The 17176-nt window shown below is 39.8% G+C and overlaps 1 protein-coding gene across 3 annotated transcripts in view; it reads left to right on the top strand.

Annotated features, from left to right (window-relative positions):
* LOC150057882 (carboxyl-terminal PDZ ligand of neuronal nitric oxide synthase protein) overlaps nucleotides 1-17176 on the top strand; it is a 268284-nt gene that overhangs the window by 120560 nt on the left and 130548 nt on the right. The window lies entirely within an intron of this gene.

Below are 17176 nucleotides of genomic sequence, written 5' to 3'. Positions count from 1 at the left end.
TTCATGCTGTATTAGATGTTTACTATGTTCTAGTGCTTGTAAAGAAGAACCTTATAGAGCTATCATTTGGCTTAATTTTCTGTCTGAATTATCCGCTATTTTTTCCATAAAGAATGTCTGAGAGTTTTTTCTATGTGCTTCAATTTGTTTATTAGTCCTATTTCTTTTGCATCTTATGTTGCTCTGAGTTACTAATTACCCATTGTTATCAATGAATTCTCAAAAATTGTTGGAAAAATATCACTGGTTCCTCTGCAGGCCACATCAAAGTGGAATGCAAAGAACAGAAAACATTTAATAATAGAAAACAATGTTCTTCTGGTTTTGTTCCTATTCACTGTTGCAGGGCTTATCTGTTACATCTGAACATCTCTGGGAAGACAACTAATTTATGGTTTCACACTGATCCTAGTGTAGGCCCCATAAGTCCTAGGATGTGCCCCATTGAGGTCCTTAGCCTGAGTTCCTATGGTCCTTCACAGAGTTTGGCCCTAACACCCTGTTGAGGTCACTCTGGCCCATGGTTTGACACTGAATTAAGCTCAGAAGGCACTTGAAAGGTAGCCACACCATGTTGTATCCTCTACTGAAGTCGTGACATTCACTTGCATTGGGATAGACTCATTATTTGAACTCTCTCAGATGGCTGGGTAGTTGGTGTTTTCATACTTGCAACATGTGAACATGGATGTCATCTGGATGACAGTTTAAGAGTAAGGCACTGTGTCATGCTTAGAACTGCTCTGTTGCCTGGGTTAAGCTCTGTGTCAGGCTAAACTTGAGGCCCCAACCCTCATTCTTCAAAATTAGTCTCCACCAGCAGGCCCGTAAGTGTCCCATTATGTAGATGGTCTTCCCATACAATGACCTGTTGGGTCTTTCTCTCATGCTCAGGTCAGCTGGACTCCTACGCCTAAGCAGAAACAGAAGCAGAGACTGTTGTATAATTGTAAAGTGATATCACCTCCGTATAGAAGACTGGGAAGGCAAAAGGAAGGAAAAAATGGTATCTCATGATTTTACTTTATTTATTATTAATTTATTTATTGCCAGTCCCGAGGCTTGAGCTCAGGGCCTGAGCACTATCTTTCTCAAGGCTAGAGTTCTACCACTTGGCCCATAGCACTTCCTGCTTTTTCTATGTATGTGGTACCAAGGAAATGAATCATCTTCATGCATGATAGGCAGATACGCTTACCACTAGGCCAAATACCCAGCCTCTCATCTTTATTTTGTTAGCATTTTGGAGAATTCCCATCATACCTTTCTCATGTGTATTTTCTTTATGTAACTACGATGTTCTCTTCTCTGGCCATCATGTTGTTTGTTTGGGCAGCTTCTTCTGAGTTTGTCCATTTGAAGGATGGTAAGTGGAGCTTGTGTAGTACCCCTCATGCACACTTCTGCTTCCTGCTTTAAATATTCCTCTCTCTTGTCATCACCCTGAGTCCACTGGCATTTGTTTACATTCCTTTCCCTTCTGCCTTGTGTGTACCACCCCCCAGCCACCCCCTGCTGCCTTCTTGGGTTGCTCTCCTATTACTGAATCACTACCCAGAGCCACTGTGTTGCATTCTCACTGTCCTCACTACAGGTTTCCCCCTTTGACTATTGTGTACTGGACCTACCTTCCTTCACCGCAAAATGGGGAGCTGGAGGGAACATATGACAGGCCTGAAGGTTGTCTGAGTGAGTGCACATTTAACTCTGCCATGGTCAAAACAATACAAAGAACAGGAATCTTGTTCCATGGATTTCTGATCCAACCACTGGTGTATTCTAATGAGAATGAGTATCCCTACTGCCAGTGAGGCAAAGTTAGTGAACTTTGACCCAGTGAATATAAGCTGGGATTTGGATGTAGCCCTCTTCATCCCTCAAAGTCCTGCCTTAGTCTATTACAGTAGATTTACTCTTGGCTGACATACAATTTGAGGTTTCAGAGATTTTATTAGAAGTAGTTCAAGGTATCTACATTTTTGAAAAATACCAGGCTGGAAAGAAGAATCTTTGATGACTTAAGGTCTTATTCTGGGTTGATGCAAAGTTGTGTGTTCTTACTGAGTTCATGTTTCTCATGAGTAAAAGTGTGATCACACAATCAGCCTCAAAAAGAAATCAGGCTAATGAATATGTTGCAATATCAGGGCTTCAAGCTTTCTTACCTGTTTGAAACCAAATTTCTCTGGTTATATTTTTAGTGATCACGGTAAACATCTAGTAGTAATAATAATAGGTGTGATTACTATCCTATTGCCTCTTGATCTTGCGTAGCCTTTTTTGCTCAGGGATGGCACTCTACCTCCCATTTGAGCCACACCTCCATTTCTGGCTTTTTGTTAGTTAATCGATAAGTCTCTCAGATTTGTCTTCTCAGACTAGCTTTGAACTGTGCTCTTCAGTTCTCAGCACCGTGAGTGTCAGGGTTACAGGTAGGAACCACCAGTGCCTGGCTAAGGGGAAAATCTTATTGTGACAAGTCCATGTATATGTATAGTACATTCCAATCAATCTCACGTCTATCAAGCTACCTTAACTTCTTCCTGAAACCATTTCAGCAGGTTTCATCATTCTGTTCTTGCATATGTAAACAATCTACTTTGACCACTTTCCTCTTCACTCCTATTTCCTTAAAAAAAATCTATAATTAATCCATTCTCTGCCATTCTACATAGTAATATGGCTCAAGACCCTGGTTCTTCATTTCTCCTTTCGTCTCTTTCTCCATTTTCCTTTCCTAAGACTTCTCCCTACCCAAGAGTCTTTTCATTTTGAAAGGGTTATTATTGCTGGCATCATCAAGGAAACAGTTGGGTGCAGTAATTACTCCTTCACATTATTGGTGGATAGTGCTAATTTGCTAAGTGACTTGGCCCTGGTGGAAAGGATTGAGTTCTTATCATCTAGGAAATGTCCCTTGGAAAAGTCCTTACTGAGGCTCTCATTCTTGTTTTTGTTTTGTTTTAATTGTAAAAGTGATGTACAGAGGAGTTACAGTTACATAATTCAGGTAATGTGTACATTTCTTTTTGAATAGTGTCATCTCCTCTCTCATTTCTTCCCCCCTCCTAGTACCCCTCCCCCCAAGTTGTATCGTGCATTTCCAATATAGTGTCTAGTGAGCATCACTGCCGAATTGGCTCACACTTTGTGCCACTGTTTCTATGCTTCCTCTTCCCCTTCCCAACTCAGATAAACTTATATACAAGACACATATACAGAAATCAAAAAAAGTAACCAAAAAGAATAACTGTAAGGAAAAAGAAATAACTGCAAACAGTACAATAAGAAATCACTGCAGGGAGAGGGGGCTCATGTCTGAAATCCTACCTATTCAGGAGTCTGAGATCTGAAGATCAAGGTTCAAAGCCAGCCAGGGCACAAAAGGACCTGAGGACTCTTTCTCCAATTAACCTCTAGAAAATGGGAAGGGGGGCTTGAGCTCAGGGACAGTGCTCGGGCTGAGTTCAATTCCCATGACCCACAAAAAAAAAAAAGCACTTGTTTCCATTTTTTTGGAGTTCATATCCATGAGCTTCATTTTATATGATCATGTGGTGCTCACTTTTAAGGTTTACTCTTCTGACTTCATCAGATCTCACCACTGCTTAAGGGAAAGATTGATGCTTAGAAAAAAGTTGCTTGTAATTTTACCTTTTAGGAAGTAGTTTTTATTTACTTGTGCCCCTGGGAGAGAATAAACATGGACACATTAAGTGAAAGAACTTATTTTTCACATGTGAGGAATGCTGGGTAGCTCCTTCCTAACAGATTCCTTTCCTCCCTCCCTCTTCTCACTGGAATCACAGCTGCCAGATGAGTACCATGTACACAGATTGAGGGTTCTGCCATGGACAGCTAACATTTTAATATTGTGTGGAACTGGCTGTACTATGTTCAAGGAACAGAGTACCAGAGGGGGCATTGAACTCATAACTGTACGTGGTCTGTCAGGTCTGTTGCCCTTGAAGTGTGACTGTATGTTCCCATGCATTGCTGCCCTAATCAAGCGAGTGTCTTTCCTTTTCTCCAGGGTCTCATAACAGGATTCTTCATTTTACATAGCATTTGGCCCCTTTAACATAAATACTTGGGATGTTTAGACCAATGCAGGAGTGAATTAGTGTGATCCTCTATTTAAATAGGGTTATCAGATAATGAGTTTTATTATCTAGAAACAACAAAACGAAACAACATCCCTTTAAGCACTATTCTTACATTTTAGAGGTGGTGGTTAAGCTAATTGGGTGGTGTGAACTTATGCAGAAATTTGCAATGAAGGCCTACTTCCTTCCTCCCTCCTTTCTTCTCTCTCTCCCTCTCTCCTTTTCTCCCTCTCTCCCACCTTCTCCCACCCTCCCTCCCTTTCTGCTTGTCTTCCTTTCTTCCTTCCTTCCTTGCTTCCTTCCTTCTCATCCTCCATCGCTTTGTCCCTTCCTTACTGTCTCCTTCAATCTCATCTCCTCCCTCTTTCCCCTGCCTCCATCTCTCCCTTCTCCCTTCTTTCTTTTTCTTTTTCAAATGAAACTAGAATCTTTTGGGGAAAGTCAGTTATTTAAAAGAAGATAAAATCACTTCACCTTTCTACAGAGTTTAGATAATCTTTCAATTGCTTTTCTGTGTGTACATCACACACACACACACACACACACACACACACACACACACACACACACACACTGAAGTATACATCATCTAGTGGCCAATACCATAAATTTCTTCCTGATCTCAGACAGACCTTTTACATGACTGACGTAAGTAAGAGCTCATGTGGATGTGAGTGCCCCTGTTACATCTGAGTCCTCTGTAGTGTGAGGAGTAAGTGGTAGGAAAATCTCTCTGGCTACCTGCCATCTACTTATGGATCAGTCATAAATATTTCTGCATCTTTCATCTAGCAAAGGATTTTTTAAAAGCAGAAATGGATCAAGGTCATGTGTGTTTGATGAAGTCATGAGAGAATGAAGAATATGAATATACTGTTGTGATAAGAATTTGCACACAGATCACACTATTCCTTCACCATTTTGTCATTGAAGAGCCATGAATAAATGAATCAATTGCCCCCTGAGCACATTTTGGTCATGATATCACTTTCACATTTCTGCTCAAAGATTTCTTAACATTGTATTCAGAATTCTGAGTATATGGTATGTGGAATCTTTCAGAATTTTGAATCATATACAAGACAATTCCAATTTTTTCTTTCATGTAGAACCATTAAATGACAGTAGAGAAAAGAAAAATTTTTTTAGAATGACAGAATCTTCAGGCACTAGTAATGTACACCTGTTATCCTAGCAACTCAGGAGTCTGAGAACTGAGGATTAGTTTGAAGTCAATATGGGATGAAAAATTCATGAGACTTCTGTCTCCAGTTAATCAACAAGCCAAAAGTGGAGCTGTGACTCAAGTGGCAGAGTGCCAACCTTGAGTGGTAAAGCTAAGGAATAGTATCCAGGCCCTGAGTTCAAGCCCCAGTACTGGCACAAAAAAAAAGAATAAAAATAAAAGAATGGAGAGATTGTACCTATGAATTTTTTTTCTCCTAAGTTAGAAGCACAGTTTGTAGACTGCCTCTCTAACCCCACATCTCTCTCCTTTCAACTATTTGTTTTGTGTTGAAAAGTCAGCAGAATGCATTTGGGGACAGAGTAAACAAATATCCTTTCTGTAACTACCTGAAAGTATAGATTTTATACTGCCCAAAAGTGGGTAGAGGTGGAGCCATAAACTACAGTAGTTAAGGAAATAGCTGAAATGGCTTTTGGAGTTAAAATGAATTCAATGTGTAAAGAGAATAAGGTGTCAGTGATAAGGTGTAGGAAAAATAAACTTAAGATCCAGATGCAATTAAACAATGGTTTAATGGGTGTCATTTGCAGAGAAAGGGATGGATCTGGAAAACATCAGACTGTAAGCCAGGCCCAGAAAGACAAAGGGTGTATATTTTCCCTCATGTGTGGAAAAATCTCACATGCAAACCCATATAGAGGCATATGCTAATATACACAATTTAGTTGACTAAGGAAAAATATATGCATGAGTGAAACCCCATGAAGTAATCCTTTCAAACAATGATCAGACTGGTTAACAAAAGCTGAAATATGATTGTAAGGATGGGGTAGGGGAGGATAGTGCATGAAGGGTGGGTGAATAAAAATAGATGCAGAGGACAAATACTCAATTTACTTACGTGAAGAAGTGGGAAATATGAAATGTGTCTGGGAGGAGGGAACAGAAGAGATGGGGAGAAGTGAAGAAAGAGGGTGAGTGTTACTTGATAACTTAGAGGGACAGGTTAATTTGTAACCCCTTGTACAACCTTCTGAAGTTCAGAAAAGAATTTAAAAAATTGTGAAAGGGGGCTGGGAGTTTGGCCTAGTTGCAGAGTGCTTGCCTAGCATGCATGAATACCCCTGGGTTCGATTCCTCGGTACCACATACATAGAAAAAAGCTGGAAGTGGTGCTGTGGCTCAAGTGGTAGAGCTCTAGCCTTGAGAAAAATCCAAGGACAGTGCTCAGACCCTGAGCTGAAGCCCAGGACTGGCAAAAAAAAAAAAAATTGTGAAAGGAGTGCCTAACTTTATAATTACTTACATAAAAATATTTCTTCTTGATTTATCTATTGATAAATTCCCTTGCTTTTGTAGTTTTTGCTTTGTAGATGAAGTATAAGAAACTACTAAAATGTCAATGCATTTCAGTACCTACTGTCAGAGCACCTGCTAACCCTGGTAACAGTACAGTACAATTGGTTGAAAAAGCTCGAAAAAGCCTATGAGAACTAAGTTAAAACTCAGCACTATCCCTGAGAACATAATACACATAGGATTTGTTTTTGAATCAAGAGCATCCTTCACTTGTGCCTGGGTGCTCTTGGTAATACAGTTTCTACCAGTCATTCATCACTCTGCTAAAGGCAATCTCCACTTCACTTTTAGGAAGTGTATGCAAATAATAGCTTTAATTTGTAGTAGATGGCAGTTTGCATTCACAGGTTTAGAGACTGTAGAGTCATTAACTTGTAATTAACAAAGTTAGAGTCCTAACACTTCATTGAGACAACAGAGTTTGGAGGATAGAGAAAAGAGGGGGCAGAACTTTCTCAGCTCATCTGAAATAGATGAAGACACTTGGTAGGTGAAGACAATTTGTGTAGGTGAGGGATATGGGGAAGATGATCTTTCCTCTCTCCACCCTGCCTTTCTTTCAGCCAGAGCTACTGAGCTACACCTCCAGCCCTTTTAAATGTTGAGACAGGCATTTATTGAGTTGCTCAGACTGAATCCAAAGAGTGATCTTCCTGCCTTAGCTTCTTCAGTAGCTGAAGGTATTGTACCATGCCTGGTAGGATTGAGTTCTTGAAATCATTAATTCCTTCACTCTCTATTTATTGCTTCCTTCTACTTCCGAGGCACTGACTTTTTTTTCTAGAACCAAAATGTATTCTGACTTTTTTCTTCTGCTTTTTCATTCACAAAATATTTTTTTACTTTCGTGATGAATATTCATTACTATATTACTTTGGGAAGAGCAATAATCATTTTTTTGGCAGAGGAGGTTTAAAAAGATTTGCCAGTAAAAAACTAGGACGTATTTAGTTGAGCTCGGTGGGTTACAGGACCAACTAGAACTGTGAGAGTGAGAGAAAAAATTCAAAGAGAATAATAGATGCCATGTTGGATATAAGTAACTGTGATATTCAGAGGGACAACTCTATTTTGGTTTTGACAAATGCAAAACTAAATTAAATTTAAACTTACACAGAACAAGATGACAGTGGTAATATTGTACAACTGGATTTTATCCAGAATAACTTTAGAATAGAGTAGGAGAGAGAAGTTGGTGTTGTGGGGGGCAGGGAGTGTTTTACTCTGTTGCCAGGGGACAGACTAGAATCCTTTTAGTGTTTTGGCTAATTCTGATGTTCCTACAATAGGAACCTGAGTGAAGTTTCCCTTCTCTTATCAAAGGGTGCCTCAGCCAGCAAACCAGAGACTCAGAAGCCTGAAAGAATATGCCTGCTCTCTGAACTTTAACTACTTACTGATAGACTTATGGGCTAGTTCTGAGTTTGCCAGCACAAAATTCAGGGTTTCCCCCAGAATGATGATTCCTTTTATTTCTCATACATCATCATCATCATCATCATCATCATCATCATCATCAGATGGCTCCTTCCTTTCCCAGTGGCCTGGAGCCATTGTCACAACAAAAACCTGGTACAGGCCTTGGAAATGTCCCCTGCTGCTAATTCTCCTGCCCTCTTTTCAGTGCTCCTCCTTCACAGACAAGGTGCTTCCCACCATGGCAGGTATGCCATCCCACTGTGCCCCTAAGGACTTTTCTTGGTCTACCAACCAGTTTCCTTTCTGTGAACAACATAGAGTAGTACCTGCAATGCTTTTCTCTTAAGATAGCTGTATGTATAAAGATAGTTGATGTTCAGTTTGTTTTCTGTACATCAGGAGTTAATGAATGCGGCTTTCCCTTTGCCAAAGTGTGGATCAAAGTGCCAGCAGGTGCCTTATAAACAGCCACAGTCATTCTGAATTCCATTTCCTTACAGATACAAGTAGCTCAGAGATAAGCAGTTTTGCTTACCTCTGCTGTTTTCCTTACTTTAAAAGGGTAGAAATTTTAGAAGCAAATCTGGGAAAGGCTTCCAGGATCTCTGCCTTCACTGGGGGCACGGCCCACTATGATATGCCTTTTTTAGACAGCAGAGGCCCATTACAACCTCTACTCTAGCCATTGAACACTTATTTCATAAATTTATTTAACATGATGATTAAATGTCTTTTGTGTTTACAGAAAAGGAATATGATAGAAAAATGGTAACTAGAACCAAAGAAAATTTTTTTTGCTTATATTGAGCTCTCATTTAAAAATATTATCCAATTCCTGCTCTGGCACTAAGGCCCTGGGATTCTAAATACAGTTTACCAAGCAGTATATTGTAAATATAACTTCACAAATGGTGATAAGTGCAGTGCAAGTATAGTCATGCTAGAAATGAATAACTAGCAGAGTAACCTGGTTAATTTTGGGAACATTATGGGGCCTTTGTTGTGGAATCTCTATTGAAGTTATAACTAAACTGTTTCTCTAAATAGAAGTTGAACTCTCCGAGTCTAAAAAGTTCTGAAATGCTGTGAAATCTGAAAATCTGATTTGACACTCAGCTTTCAGAGATGTTTGAATTTGAAATTTTTGCCTTGGGATGCTCAGCTGATAAAGTCCTGGCAGATATTCCTAAATCTGAAAAACTTCCACATGTTAAACATTCTGGTTCTCAGCATTTTTGGGGATGTGGGGGGTTTAGGCTCAGATATTTATTTTACATTTACAGTTCAATACGTCAAGCGTTCAATAGCCATATGTGGATTGTAGCTGCCTTATTGGACAAGGCAGGTCTGGGTTTTGTTCCAAGGCTCCACATAATTGCTGGTGAACTGGCAAAATGTGATGCCCCGTGTAACCAGGAAATGAAGCAAAACATTAGAAATGTCTGTCTCAATGTCAGGATTGATAGAAAAGGTTTTTGGCTTCTTCTGATTATCATTAAACTACTAAATTAAAGCAAATGTGAAAGTCTTCTGCAGTAGAAGTTTCTGCTCTCAACATTTTAAATGAGGAGTTTTCTAGTTCTTCCCTTAAGGCTGATTGAGCTCACTTTCCCTGCTTTGTGCTACATGGCTTCCTAAACTCTGCTGCTAGTTAGAGAACAAGTGAAAGAAAGGAGAAAGGAAGGGAGAGAGGGAGAAAGAGAAAGAAAGAAAAAAAAAGAAAGAAAGAGAAAGAAAAGAAAGAAGGGAAGAAAGAAAGAGGAAGGAAAGAAGGAAGAAATAAATTATTTACCTAGTTGCAATACCACTTCCTTGTAATTCTAGCTATTCAGGAAGTTCAGACTACGTAGATCAGAGTTTAAGGTTACCTAGGGAAAAAGTTTGCAAGACTCAGTTTCAACTAACATTGGTGTGGTGGCATGCACCTCATGCGACAGCAAGAAGCATAAAGATGACAGTTGTGGTCTGGAATGGCTAAGTCAAAAAGACCCTGTCTCAAAAATAGACTAAAAGGAGATTCAGGTGTTGTTCAGTGATACACCCAACTAGCAATTGTGAAGCCTTGAATTTCCTTAATGAAAATAAAGAGGTTATTAAATAAGAGGAGGTGTCATTAGAGGTAGGTCATTATGAAAAGTATCTGAGGAAAACGAAATGAGCAATATAAGGTTGTTGAGGGGGTACTTTGAGTAATAGATATAGCTGAGGGACTATGAATTGGAATATTGCAAGGGGAGGTAGAGAAAGGACTAGAAAATTTGAAAGAGACGTGGGCATTGGTGGCTCCTAGCTACATAGGTGGCTGAGATAATAGGATTAAGGGTCAAAGCCAGCCCTGGCAGAAAATTTAATAAGACTGTATGTTCATTTAGCTAGGCTAAAATGTGGCTCAAGTGGTATAGTGTCAGTTGTGATCAAGAAACTTAACCAGAGTACAGGCCTACAATTCAAGCTAAGACACCAGGAAACAAAGAGAGTGAAAATCTGAAAGAGAAAAGACACAGAAGTTAAACATAGAACTAGGCTGTGACATAGTGTTAGTGTTAGTTACAAAAAACAAACTACCTAGGTCAGATGTTATGGTTTGGAGTGGTCATGTGTTAAAGGCTCAGTTGCTAGCTCATGGCTCTCTTGGGATATGGTAGAATATTAGGAGGAAGGGCCTAGTGAAGAGAATTTATATCATGATATATTTATATCATGACATGAGGGGGATATTGGAACTTAGTCCAATCTCTCTTTGCATCCTAGTCATCAGCATGTACCCCCCAGCCAGCAGTAATGTGCTGCCAGAAGCCCAACACAACAGAGTCAAATGATGATGGACTGAAATTTTGGAAAAGTGCCCCAAATAGAACTTTTCCATATTAAATTGATTGACTCATGTATTTTATCCCAGTAACAGAAAGCTGATGTACACACAAGCCTCTGTCTCTAGGACTGAGGGAAAGTATGCAAGGGAGGATAAAAGAAGAAAGGATGCCCAAATCTTCTTATGCAGGTTTTTTTTTTTTTTTTTTTTTTTTTTTTTTTTTTTTTTTTTTTTTTGCGTATTAAGGACCTATTCTCTTCGCCCATTGCAGAGAAGTCATTGGGTGCCACTGGACAGGACTGGTAAGTAGGGAGCTGGTCATTAGAGTATTCACAGAATTGGATGAAGTCTGTGTTTTATGGGTCTCATCTGTACCATGGGCCAGGAAGTAGCCTGCTGTGACACAGAAGCAAGAATAAAAGTTCTGGAATCAGGAAGAAGAGATTTACCTCTTATAGTGTCCTTCCAGCACCCTGTGCTAAGAAGACCTGACAGAGTGCCAGCTGGCATGGAGGCATGTTTGGAACAGCTTGTCCACTAGAAACATCACGAAAGCCACATATGTAATTTTAGAGGTTTTAGTAACAAAATTTTAAAAAAAGTTAAAGACAGCTAGATGATACTAATTTTTAAATTATGGTAAAATACAACATACCATTGACTGTCTTTACCTCTTTTAAGTATACAGTTCAGTAGTTTCATCTTGCAGAGCTGAAACTCTATACTCATGAAACAACAGTTGCCCGTTCCCTTGCTCAAAGCCCAGGGACAACCACCATTCTATTATTTCTATGAATTTGACTATCCAGTTATCTCCTGTAGGCAAAGTCAAACAGTAGTTGTTGTGTCTTATTTCACTTAGCATCCTTGTTGTAGCATGAGTCTGAATTTTCTCCTTTTAAAAGGTGAAAAATAGAGGGTGGGTGTTTGGCCTGGTGATAGAGTGCTTCCCTAGCATGCACGAGGACCCAGGTTTGATTCCACAGAAAAAGCTGGAAGTGGTGCTGTGGCTCAAGTGGTCAATCTCTAGCCTTGAGAAAACCCAAGAGCTGTGCTGAGGCCCTGAGTTCAAGTCCCAGGACCGGCAAAAATAAAAGGTGAAAAACATTCCATTGAATGTATATTACACATTTTGTATATATATTCATTTGTTTGTAGATAGCTTGGCTGCTTTCACCTTTTGCTTTTTGTGAGCAATGCTATGAATGTGAGTGTACAAATACCTTTGTGTGTGTGTGTATTTGAACTCATTTCCTGGAGCGATCTCAGCATTCTTGATCTTGATTGGTGGTCATCATTTTGTTAGTTAATTGGAGGTGGACTCTCATGGACTTTTCTGTCCTGACCAGCTTCAAACCACAGTCCTCTGTTTTCAGCCTCCTGAGTAGCTAGGATTGTAGGCATGAACCACCAGTGTTATTCTTAATTTAATTAAAAGGCATGCTCTCAGATGTAATATCAATATTGGAACAAGGATAAAAACTCTGAGCAGAAACCTAGACATCAAAAAAGATAGAAGGGAAATATACCAAAATGCTATCAATGATTTTACTTGAGCAGTGACAATGGACTGTTTTGATGGCACAGTTATATTTGGCACATTTTGGGGGATGAATGCACAGTGAGCTACCATGAAGTCTCATGGTGTCCTTTGTAACTTTTGGTAAAGGTGGTCCCTGTGGATCTAAGTCCTTGGGCTTGAAATTGGCCACAGATTGAGGGAAAAATAGGTGCAAAGGAAATGAGGAACCTGGAAGTGGGTAAACCTGGACATGCAAAGTGCAAGCCTTTTGCCAGAGCTTGAAAAGTCAAGATGTAGAGTTTCCAAGATAACAGGGGGAAAAAGGCTCTGAATTTATGGAGTAAAGATAGTGTTTTATTCAGTTTCTGTTAAAAGTTTCTTGGTAGTGACTGTGATTGGAATGGTTGGCATTGTTCATTTTCTGTCTTCCTTTTGGGGATCAGAGGATTAAAAAGCTGTTATGAAACATTTATTTTGCCTCTTTTAATATGGACCATTTTATCCTCTCTGTTCTTTCATAAAAAGTAGAGACTCATTTTATTTTCCTAAGGGAAGCTGGAGATAGAAATGTAATATTCCGTGGGGGGTATGTGTGTGTGTGTATATGCAGGAAGGGAAGAGCTACACACCCAGTTGCAAAACAAGGGTACTCATTTTGTGGCATCCTTGAATGGAGATTCTGCCTCAACAGTATGCTATAAAGACTGGAACAAACTGGATCCAGCATTAAATCTGACTAAAAAAATTTATTGAAGCATTTATTGACTTTATTATGGACAGTATTCTAACTGCTTGTCACGAACAAACTCATTTGATCCATTTCCTATGTAGTGAATTAATGTCCAGAGGTTTGATAATTTGCTAAAGGTTATGCTGTCAGTTAAGGGTGAGAGACGATGTTCAAATGCACACAGTCTGGTTCCAGAGTCTGTGTCCTTGAGAACAAAGCTGTCAATAATAATCTAGCAGAAGGCTTTTAGGATACAGGTTGCTGGGCCCTCCTCCAGAGGCTCTGATTCAGTGAGTTGGGGAAGGGTCCAGCACTAGCTTTTCTAAGTTCCCAAGCTATGCTGATACTGTTGGTCTAGGATTATGCCCTGAGAGCCACTGGGCTAAATATGGTTCTCCTCAGTCCTAGGGTGTAATAAACAGTTATTGAAATGTAGCTTCTCCCCGCTCCAGTATCTGTGGCTTTTACATGGCAGCTATTGAAGTGCCAGTTATGACCCTGACTTTTACTTGAGTGGGATCACCTCTAAACTGACATTGCTCTCTGATCAAGGCACCATTTTTTTAACTTGATATACTTCTTTAAAATAATGTCTTCAAGCAAGCTTGGAAGCAAATAACTTCAGTCCTAGCATTTGGGAGGCAGAAGTTGGAGGATCATGAATTAGGGTTTGACAATGCAGATTGGTCTCTGTCTTAAAAATCCAGAAACAAAGTAAAAGTACATGAAAAAGAAAACCAACAAAATTAATGAACAAAAATGTTCATTGAGCTATAATTCACACACTATACAATGTATCCATTTCAGGTATATAACTGAATATATTCTAAGTTGTTCTATTACTACTAGCAAGAATATTTTCATCATCCCAAGAAGGCCCATCCATACACATTAGCAGTCAGTTTCATTTCTTACCATAACCCTTAGCCCTAGACACATTTGACATCCTTTTCCATTTACTTGTGATTCAGTGTCACAGAATTTGACTCTCTGGGAGATCTACTTCCAAGAAACAACTTTGAGTGTGTGTCTCTAAATGTTCTAAAGCTGATGGCCAGATCTTGTGGAAAATTGTCTGGCTTATGAGATGCTTTCTATTTTGCCAAGAAACTTTATGAGTTGCTTAACCACCTCCTCAGTGTTCTGTGGACTCCAGCATATAGAATGCAGTATGAGTACCTGGGGCAGCTTATTAATCTCCATACTGGGGAAGCATTCTGCATTTAAACTCTTCGAAGAAGGAAAGGAATGTATACATAGATGAAACAGTCTCTATCCTCCAAATAATTGAAATGCTTTTCAATTTCTAGGAAATGCTCTTCCTTCCTTCCTTCCTTCCTTCCTTCCTTCCTTCCTTCCTTCCTTCCTTCCTTCCTTCATAAATGGCCTAGGAAGCATATAATCTGGACTTCTAGTATCCTTTCATAGACAAGGGTTGACAGTTCAACATCTAGGAAGTAAGAAAATGCAGAGCCCAATATCCTAGCACTAAGATAGCATCCTAGCAGTGAGCTGAGAAACAAGAGATTTAAATGACTGACAGGATGCCACATTGGGCTTATGTAGTAGGAGATCTTGGATGTCCAGCCAAAGGAGTGTTTATTTTTTACCATAGACATAAAGGGGAGTTTGGGGGCTAGGAGATGACAGTATAAGAAGTCTGTACTAGGATGCTTCTTCTGTAATAGATATTGTTGTGACATCACAACAATATCTGTTTTGGCATCTTTGTTCTTGAAGTAGCCCATGACTTCCACCTTCTTTATACTTCCCAAATTCCTGTCATTGTAACTTGTATAATTTTAAGTCCTCATCCTTCCAAAGTGATTGCCTTCTTTATGAAAGTGCTGACCTGCTTATTTTTCATGTTTTTAGGCTAATCCCAAAGAAAGGAAGACTGGGTACTTCTCCCAGTCTTGAGTTCAATCCAGAAACCATAAGTGGATCCTTCTGCTAAAGGACCATTGCTCCATACCCTTGGTCTCCCTCCCCTGTATACATTGCCTATGTGCTTAACCAAATCATGTGTTAAATTTATTGCCACGTAGGATGAGACATGTTACTCTGGGGTCCCACAAACTGTATTTTTGAAGTGACTGTTAAGGCAGATCCTTTTCTTGATTCCAGCCTTTCTCTGCTTCTTTTGTGCATTATTCTGAAGGAATTCATGTCTGCTTATAACAGTCTCCTTCAATTCATTTAGATTTGGATGCTCCTATTGAGCCTTCAGTTTCCTTCAATAAATCGTGTGTGTGTGTGTGTGTGTGTGTGTGTGTGTGTGTGTGCGTGTGTGTGTGTGCGTGTGTGTGTATGTGTATGTATGTGTATGGGTGGGTGTTGATAATGGGGCTTGAACTCAGTGCTTTATACTCTGGCTTGGCATTTTCTCCCCAAGGCTGGTGACTTACCAGTTGCCTCTACTTTTTTTAGTTAGTGTCTCATGGACTTTTTTTTTTTTTTTGCCTAGGCAGACTTTGAATCATAACCCTTAGATCTCAGCCTCCTGAGTAGGTAGGATTATATAACATGAGCTACCAGTGCCTGGCGTTAGTGAGATCATAACATGTAGGGAAGAACTGTAGTACAGACCGGGAATGTGGGAAGTTTTTCCTTACTAAACATTTTACAACTTTTTTTTTTCACTTGCCAACAATTGTGAAGTTTAGACTCTAGTGACATGATTATGAGGACTGACCCTTTTTGGGAAGGTTCAGTCAGTGAACATGAATTTGAACTTAATCCTAGAACAGTTTTCACTGTTAGATGTCATTGCAGTATGTAGCAATTAACTTGACTTACAGGCCATGTGCCTAATACTTCCTTAAATGGAAGAAATCTTTCCTGGTCCTGGCACTGGTGTTTGGCAATACAAGTGTTTACTGCTCTCCTGCACCATGCTCTTCTTGGTTTCTTTTGGGGACCACAGTGTGGCCCATACCTGTGAAGGGGCTGTGGGGAGCTTTGTCAAGGCTGACCTGTCAAAGGCTGTCTCTGGTTTGTGTTTGGGGCTCTTTGGAGCATGGTCAACAGTGCAGAAATGTGCCCCATGGAGAGATCAAAGCTTTCATGATTGGACTGATGCAGTCGCTGCTCTGCTTAATTAAAGCCAGGCTTGTGTGCCTGCCAGCATGATTAGAGGCAAAGAGCAATTACAACATAAAGTGATGGTGGGTAATTCCTGGAATTCTTTCTCCTCATCCCCATGGGATTAGTTTCTTGCTTGACTGTACACATGTGTGGGTCTATGTTTGTGGTCAGATCAGTTGCTTACACCTGTCTCATTAGTTGAACGAATCCTAGAACTGCAGAATCTTGAGAGATCATCTGATCCAATCCTTTAAGAATGAAAACCAAGGTTAGAGATACCTACTGCGGGTAGCTTAGTGTCATGTTACAATTGACACATAAAGCTTATTTGGATTTTCATTCATCTATTCCATAGATATTTATTTATCAGCTCCTATTAAACTCTTTATTACTGATTGCTCACTCAATTGGCTCCATCCCACCTTAATCTTTACAAGCCAATTCAATTCCCCATTCCCTATGTGTGCAACCCTCAGAACCCTAATGCCAACCAGTAGATTTGAATACTATCCAAGGTCTAGGTGATATTCTAAGATTTTCCTTGGTTGCCAAGTTTGAAAACTTAGTATAATAGTGGCTTTTTTCCCCCCAGTCTCTGAGCTTGAACTCAAGGGTCTGAACACTGTCCTTGGGCTTTCTCAAGGCTAGAGCTGTACCACTGGAGCCACAGCACCATTTCTGGCCTTTTCTATGTATGTGGTACTGAGGATCCAAACCCGGGTCATCGTGCATGCTAGACAAGCACCCTACCACTGGGGCATACTCCCAGCCCAATAGTAACTTCTTAAATGCTCAAATCTATGTTAAATGCATTACAGCTGTCATGCCATTTAGTGCAAGGAAAATATTTTAAGCTGACTTATTCCTTACCCATGATCCATCTTTATAGTCAAAGAACTTTTAGCTTGAGCATGCCCAAGAATACCCAGGAAGTAATTATTAGACCTAGCTT

The sequence above is a fragment of the Megascapheus bottae genome, chromosome 10, assembly GCF_031878675.1.
Source record: "Megascapheus bottae isolate mThoBot1 chromosome 10, mThoBot2.hap1, whole genome shotgun sequence".
Taxonomy (NCBI): domain Eukaryota; kingdom Metazoa; phylum Chordata; class Mammalia; order Rodentia; family Geomyidae; genus Megascapheus; species Megascapheus bottae.
The sequence above is the reverse complement of the archived record's forward strand: the minus strand, read 5'-3'. Positions and strand labels throughout refer to the sequence as shown.